We start from the raw sequence: 7433 nt of genomic DNA on the forward strand, positions 1-7433 counted from the left end.
GGCTGTCGCCTCCTGTTGTAGTCCGGGATGTGGACGCCACAGCGGTCCAGTTAAGGGTCTCCCTGACCGAGGTGTGCAACTCTAGCATGCCTCGGTCTCATCGTCCATCTCCTAGGCGTGCCGTTTATTGGTGGTCGGAGGAGTTGGGGGATCTACGGGCCGCCTGTGTGGCAGCCAGGCGGGCCTACACAAGAAGCCGGCGGCGGCGCATTCGCGACCTCAACAACGAGGACCGCCTCTATGCAGCCTACATAGAGGCCAAGTCGACGCTGACAGCGCGAATGGGCACAGCCCAGGATCGCGCGAGGGCGGAAATGTTTGAGGGTCTGGACATTGATCCCTTTGGGAGGCCGTACAAGGCGGCATGCAACAAACTGCGCCCGTACGGTCCTCCAGTTGCCGAGACTCTCGAGCCGTCGTTGCTGGATGGGGTGGTCCAGTCCCTGTTTCCACGCAGGGACAACTTCACTCCACCAGAGATGAGCGCCCCGCGAGGTGCAGCTCCGTCAGCCGAGGAGATCCCGCTGATTACGCAGGACGAGGTGGAAAGGGCAGTTTCCTGCCTCAGGGGTAAAAAGACGGCCCCAGGTCCGGATGGCGTCCCCGCAAAGGTGGTGGCCATCGCCACATCCCAGATGGGAGAAAGGTTTCGGGACCTCTTCAGTGCGTGCCTGACGTGCGAGGGGTTCCCGAAGCCATGGAAGGAGGGCCAATTGTGCCTTCTTCGGAAGGAAGGGCGGCCGGCGGACTCCCCATCGGCATACCGACCCATCGTTTTACTGGATGAGGTCGGCAAAATGTTCGAGAGGATCCTCGCCGCCCGAATCAACAGACATCTGAGCACAATCGGCCCGGATCTAGCGGACGCTCAGTTCGGTTTTCGAGCTGAGCGTTCGACAGTTGACGCCCTGTCCCGACTAAAAGACCAGGTGAGGGAGGCGATGGATGCGGGAGACGGACTGTTGGCTGTGTCATTCGACATAGCCAACGCCTTCAACTCCATTCCCCACTCCACCATACTGGAGGCCCTCCGCTTCCACGGGGTGCCTCCGTATTTGCGGGGACTTTTGGCGGACTACCTGAGGGACCGCACAGTCCTCCTTGTGGACAAGACGGGCCAGCTCCGACGTTACGGCGTCGAGTCCGGTGTCCCACAGGGTTCTGTTCTAGGGCCGCTCCTGTGGAACATTGGATTCGACTGGCTTTTGCGGGGCAACCTCCCCCGTGGCACGTCTATCATTTGCTATGCAGACGACACACTTCTGATTGCCCGGGGGAGAAATTTTGGAGAGGCGGCCAGCTTGGCCTCGGCGGGCGGTTCACTAGTGGTGGACAGAATCTCCCGCCTAGGGCTGACGGTGGCGCTGCAAAAGACCGAAGCCGTGTTCTTCCATGGGCCCCGGCAGCACCAACCGCCTGACGCTCATATACATGTGGAGGGTGTCCGCATTGGGGTACAGCCCCAGATGAAATATCTGGGCATAGTCCTCGATAGCAAGTGGCGCTTCAACGCACACTTCAGTGGCTTGTCGACGCGCTTGATGAGGACCGCGGGCGCCCTCTCATGGCTCCTCCCGAACATCGGGAGGCCCGGCGACCATTGCCGGCGTCTGTACGCCGGCATACTCAAGAGTATGGCCCTGTACGGGGCCCCAATCTGGGCAGACTCACTGTGCGGTCGGAGGAACGCCGCTGCCATCCGAAGGCCACAAAGGGCCATTGCACAGCGGGTGGCGAGGGCATACCGCACAGTGAGCTTCGCGGCGGCGTGCGTTCTGGCGGGAGCCCCTCCTTGGGAACTCGAAGCTTGGGTGCTCGCCAGAGTGTACGACTGGACGGCGGCGCAAAGGGCGCTAGACCGGCACCCGGACCCGATCGAACGGGAAGAAGTGCGTGAGGAGGCGAGGGAGGCAATCACTCGGCACTGGGCCGAGGACCTTGCCTCGTCAACGTTCGGTCGCCGGACGCTGGATGCCATCGGGCCTGTCCTGGATGAATGGCTCGATCGGCGACATGGCTGCCTCTCGATGCACCTGGTGCAGGTGCTGTCCGGGCATGGCTGCTTTGGAGCGTACCTGCACCGGATTGGGAGGGAGGAGACCCCAAAGTGCCACCATTGTGCAGCCGAGGTGGATACGGCAGAGCACACACTGGGGGTGTGCCCATCGTGGGCTGAACCCCGCCGCGCCCTGGTGGCAGTGGTCGGGGATGACCTCTCGCTCCCCAGTGTGATTGGTGCCATGCTGGGAGGTGAAGAGGCATGGGACGCGGTGGCCTCCTTCTGTGAGGACGTCATGTCACAGAAGGAGGCGGCGGAGCGCTTGCGGGAGAACGACCCTCTCGCAGCGCCGCTCCGCAGACGAAGAAGGGGTGGAAGACGGCGAACACAACGTCCGTCCCCATCCGCCCCGGGGGGTGATCAGCGGGCGACAGGCGCGGGGGTGCCACCGCCTGCATTACAAGGATCGCCCCTTGTGCTCCGGCCATAATAGGGACCTCTCCCCACTGGGGGGAGGCATGAGGGGCCTGCCGTGAGGCGGGCAATCGCCGGTGGGGACCTGGATGCCATAGATTCCCAGACCCCCTCCACTCAGGCGAGGTCGGAGTGCCGCTGGGCCTTTTTAGTGGGTATACCGGGAACGTCGTTACCGGGGAGTCCCACATACCCCTCTCCCGTCCCCCGACGGGAAGGGCATGCGTAATAGCATTTTTTACCCAGCGACAACAAAAAAAAAAAAAAAAGGTTATAGAAAAGTCTACTTTACGTCCACGAAGAATCTATTTGGAGTGAGGCCAGTCTGGCAACTTCAGATAAGCAATTGGTTAGACCGAGTGTTCCAAGACAATTGGTTTCTTATATATTTTACAGAAATGAAATTGCTGGAATGGAAACTATTTTGTAATAGAGTTAGAAGCTATTTCTGCACTGCATGCGTTGTGCTTTCATCGCATTTTGTTTTTTGAACTACGTTGTATTAAATTGTGTTTGGGATAAGATGTAGTTTAGTATTCATACTATTTTGGGATTATTTACTTAAATGGAAGATTATATTATCATGCATATAATTCCCAGAATATATAACAAAAGCGGTTGAGCTATACTTGCATGCGTAAACTCAGGAGTAGTCAACTCAACGAGCCATACAAAGGCGATATGCATGTAGTACATTTTAGACACAGGTGTGCGCCGCACACTATGCACACAGGGGCGGCAGAATAAAATATCACAAGGATACTCAGTTTCTTATCCAACAATAATATACCCAAGACAGACAACAATCACACTGTTCATCTTCACATCACATTAGTCCCAACTAATTCACTATCTCCGATTTACATTTGATTATCAGGTCAGTCTGCCACTGGAATTCCGTAGATTATTATCCATACCGCAAATCAATTTGCAATTCCATCTGGATTCACTCGAAGCACTTCGTAATTGGGGGTGCTTTAATTGTATCTGTTTGTTGTTTGTGTCAACGGTTGTTGTGTAATGGAGCGGTTGGGAAACCTGTGACGTCATTGTAAAGCCTAGCATGGAGTTTGAACCTTTGTTCTATTTGGATGGTTGATTTACGTGGTAGGTTATGTTTTGTATGGGAGTTTTGTAGATTTTATTAAGGTAGTAACTAAGAGGAAGTATGTATATAAGGAGGTGCACAGAAGAGTATATAGGTGTACATAAGGGAATACATAAAAGTGTTGATGAGGGGAGTACATTAGAGCGTTCGTGGGGGCATTAAATTCTTGGGGTATATGGGGTGTCACATAATGGTGGAGTACCTTAAAGAGGTTATGCTTATAGAGAGAGTACATAAGTAGAAATTAGTGTAACACTACAAGTAAACTATGGTTGTAGGCATGCAAACAGTGTCCTCCACAGAAAGAAAGAAAGAAATATTTTTTTTTGCATACAGTAGATATAATATGATGGCCCCTCGATCCCTTCCCACTTGATCTTTTTGTACAAAAAGGACTCCAGTTATAGAAGTTTTGCCAATAAACAAAATTCCAGTCGAAATCTGATCAGGTACAAAACCGGAGATTTCCTTACTGTAAGAATACCAATCATTTCACGAATCCTGAACAATTTTAAGGTATGTTCAAGCAAAAGGTGTTGTCTTCAACGGAGGGAACAAAGCTGTGTTCCTCTTAAGGGTACCAATAAAGGTTTATCACAATTTTGTTTTTAAAATATTCAGGTAGGATAAAAATGGATGAGTGTTACACCGGAGTGCAACATTGCATTATTGCGATGATTTCGTTTCAGCAGCATTTAGTTCTTTAACATTAGTTTTAAAAATGCGTTATTATTTTTAAACCTAGTGTAATTTTTTTGCCATACATGCTGACGTTTTAATTGTTCTTGACTTAATTTGACTATGACCTGTCAATATACCATTGTGTAAGAATAGCCAAATGATTAACACCACAGGTGATTTTTTTGAATTCTTCCACATGGATTTCATTACTAACAAAACAGATCACAAAGGTTTTCAAGCATTTTAAATAAAATTAAAATAACGAATAATCTTACGTCCTCTGACTGTTACACCTCTATAAAACAACAACCAGTCCCGCGAGAGGTCGCTATTGTTCTTAGGGTACAATTCAAAAACAGGCCCTGACAAAAAGGGCACCAATTTGATGGAAAAACTCTCTGCAATAAGAAGATGAGAGCACTCTCTTGAGACACTACCTATAAGTAAGGTGCCAGTTTTAGCAACCAGCTTCATATTTGTATTTTTTTTTTATATAAAAATATGATACTTACTCTAATAAATACACAGCCTTGACTAAACTAGGTACTCATTATCTATTAAATTTTCGTATTACCGAAAAACTAAAAAAATACCGGTAAATAGGAGATTTTATTGGTCAAAAGCCTCAGTCTGATTGCGAACAGTTTTTATGAAATGAAAATCTCATATTTTGCCTTTCATTGTATAACTTAACCTTTCATCAATCCTATTATCTGCTTCTGTTATCCATTCTTTTTTATTTTCAATTGCACATTTACACGAAACATCAAAAACAAAACAAAAATATCTGCACAAAGTTTAGAAACGTAAGCACTTTTCGCTGTAAATGGAACCACAACTCAATCTACCTTGATTTTTGCGGTACCCAAGCGAGCATTCCCAAGCCCTCTTTTACACGGAACCCAAAAAATAAAGATTGTTGTCCCGTACCTATTATATTTGGGGGTTCAGACATACCGACAAACTTTATTTTTAAGTTTCATATTATCTTTGTATTCCTTGTACAATATGTAACGTTTGGGATTTCTTATCTTTTCTTGTTTGTTTACCTGTTTTTTGCAGCAAGACGCCATGACAGTTTTGTTTATATCTGTCATAATATTGTTTTGGTTAGGTATATGAAGTAACTTGTATAAAAAATATTTAATTTCTAATTGCATTATAACATCAGAATTAATAATATTATCTATTAGCTAATTGCGGCAAGAATAATAATTTTGGAAGCCAAATGGATCCATTTCGGTCGAGTGCTTTCTGTTTGACTATCTTTGTGGAAATACACTGAAACAAAGTTCAAGGTTTTGTAAAGTCTAGACGTTTTCTAATCTTATTATTCCAAGACATTGCAGGCTACTGGCTAAAATTTCCATGGACCCTTTTGTAGGCCACAACTAGTTCGACGTGGTTGGTCATTACAAGCAGTAAGCGGGTACGTTAGTTTTATTTGTCTTTTGTGTCGTCTTTTCCCAATTACGTTGGGGTCCGCTTCCACAGGAACACACGAAGGTTACTAGGGCAACACAATACCACTTGGGAAGACTGATTGTTAGACTTACCTACTGATTTCTCAGTATCCGTCATGACTAACTTTCCTAACAGCCACCGAACTTAGAGTGTCTTTTGAAACATGACGTGAGGAGCGTCATGACATAGACGGCCATAACGCCAATCGTTGCTTAACCTGAGATTGATAGACCCGTGAAGCTATTCCTTAGTTCTTTCAGGATAAGTTTTACCTGTCTATATACAAGCTGTTGATTTGCATCCGTGCCATATTCAAGGAGGTAATTATGCTAATGATTCTCGACCCAAATCAATAAAAAAAATGGTACGTATTTTTTTTTCTTTAATTTTTTTTCGGAATTCCGTAAATGTCATCTAGCCTTATTTAAACTTGGCGCGTATGTTACTGGCGTTAAAACCGTGCTGCACCCTCACACACGCAAACACAAAGCATACGCAACGATTACTCATAAATTTCATTCATAAAATTGGATTACTTCGGAAATACCACGACATTACAATGACAAAAAAGCAGTGCATATTAGTTATTTCCCATCTACTGTAATTCCAATTGATTATTTACGTATTGTATGTCCTCCTCCTGAACTATGGCACAAATGCAAATCAACACCTTGTATTTGTTCATACAATTTTCTCTTCCCTTAAACAGGCATTGAACACCTGTAGGCTTTATTCATGTCCCCTGTATACTGTACATAATTTGCAGTTGCTTATTAATTTACAGTCAATTACTAGCGACTCCCACATCATGATATAACCACGGGGGAATCATCATTTAGTTAGGCCGAACTAATTAGTTCGCGGCTGTATCATTTCGTGGCTAACAGAACGAATTTAGGTTGATTATTATTTATAAATTGTGGATTCGATGTGGGTGGCTGAATTTAGGAAATAGTATGAGTTTTGATGTTGCTTGCTTGTTGCATATGATGATTATAATTTTTCAGTACTTGAAAACTGTCAAGTGTTTGTTTAGGCTAGAGAATAGCCTTAGGTGAGAACGCTTACTTAATTGACCGATGGTCTCAGTCTAGGAATTAAATCTATTTACGAATAATTTGTGCTTATGTAAGCTAAACCTATTTATAGCCCAATAGAAACATTGAGTTTGTTGGTTTGAAAATCATCTCTCTCCTATTGTACCTATTTGAGGATATATTTTAATGTTAGATATCTCATATCTAGGAAAGCTGTAGGCACGTCATCATGACGATTTTAAAAATCTTTAAAAACAACAAATCTGCTTGACAACAAACTTTTTCAAATCCTTATTTTTTTCCTAACTCCTACGTACTTTATTTAAAACGTTTTTTCATTAGAAGAGAATTTTCCCCGATCGCAATCCATCAACAGATTGACAACGGATTTGTTTTGTACAGCCTTCTCATTATTTTGAAGTGGAACCAACTTAGAGTTTTAAGACTCTTTTATGATAATTTCAGGACGAAAGTTCCTTTGAAGAATTAAGGAGTGAAGTCTGAGTTAAACCTGTAGATAGTCTTTCGAATGGATTTAGTTAATGAATACAAATTGGGGTATTATTTTATACAATACTTGGTTTTGGGTAGCCTGAGTTTGGTCAGAAATAGAATAGATTATAAATTGGGTACAAATAATTATATTTAAGTTTATGTGTATAAAAATAAG

Source organism: Helicoverpa zea, chromosome 10 (assembly GCF_022581195.2).
Source record: "Helicoverpa zea isolate HzStark_Cry1AcR chromosome 10, ilHelZeax1.1, whole genome shotgun sequence".
Taxonomy (NCBI): domain Eukaryota; kingdom Metazoa; phylum Arthropoda; class Insecta; order Lepidoptera; family Noctuidae; genus Helicoverpa; species Helicoverpa zea.